This window comes from Chaetura pelagica, unplaced genomic scaffold (genome assembly GCF_000747805.2).
Source record: "Chaetura pelagica isolate M959 unplaced genomic scaffold, ChaPel_1.0 scaffold192, whole genome shotgun sequence".
NCBI classification, from domain to species: domain Eukaryota; kingdom Metazoa; phylum Chordata; class Aves; order Apodiformes; family Apodidae; genus Chaetura; species Chaetura pelagica.
The window spans coordinates 810,483-810,797 of record NW_009952570.1 but is presented as its reverse complement, the minus strand read 5'-3'; the positions used below and the strand labels follow the sequence as shown (position 1 = coordinate 810,797).

Genomic DNA, 315 nt, shown 5'->3' with positions numbered 1-315 from the left:
TCTGGGGGCAGTCCCGTGGGGCTGGGGGGCGGGGTCAGTTCCCATGGAGGGGGGCAGTTCCCCTGGAGCAGCAGAGCAGTTCCCTGGAGCTGGGCACAGGGGCAGTTCCCTGCTGAGCAGCCCCTGGTGTCAGCCCCGCCAACAGATCAAAGTGTCCTTATTTAAAAAAAAAAAGCCACTTTTCCCCCATTAGCAAAGAGCCAGGAAAAACCCCCCTGTGTGTTGCAGCCCGGCTGGGTTAGCAAGGCTGGCTGGGGTTGGTAGGGAGCTTTGGGAACTGGAATAATAAAAGAAAAGGCATCTGAAATTTCACAA

General features: G+C 56.5%; 1 protein-coding gene across 1 annotated transcript in view; it reads left to right on the top strand.

Moving 5' to 3' along the window:
* Positions 1-315, top strand: part of VPS8 (vacuolar protein sorting 8 homolog (S. cerevisiae)) — a 93,963-nt gene that overhangs the window by 13,796 nt on the left and 79,852 nt on the right. The gene's annotated exons all lie outside the window — the stretch shown is intronic.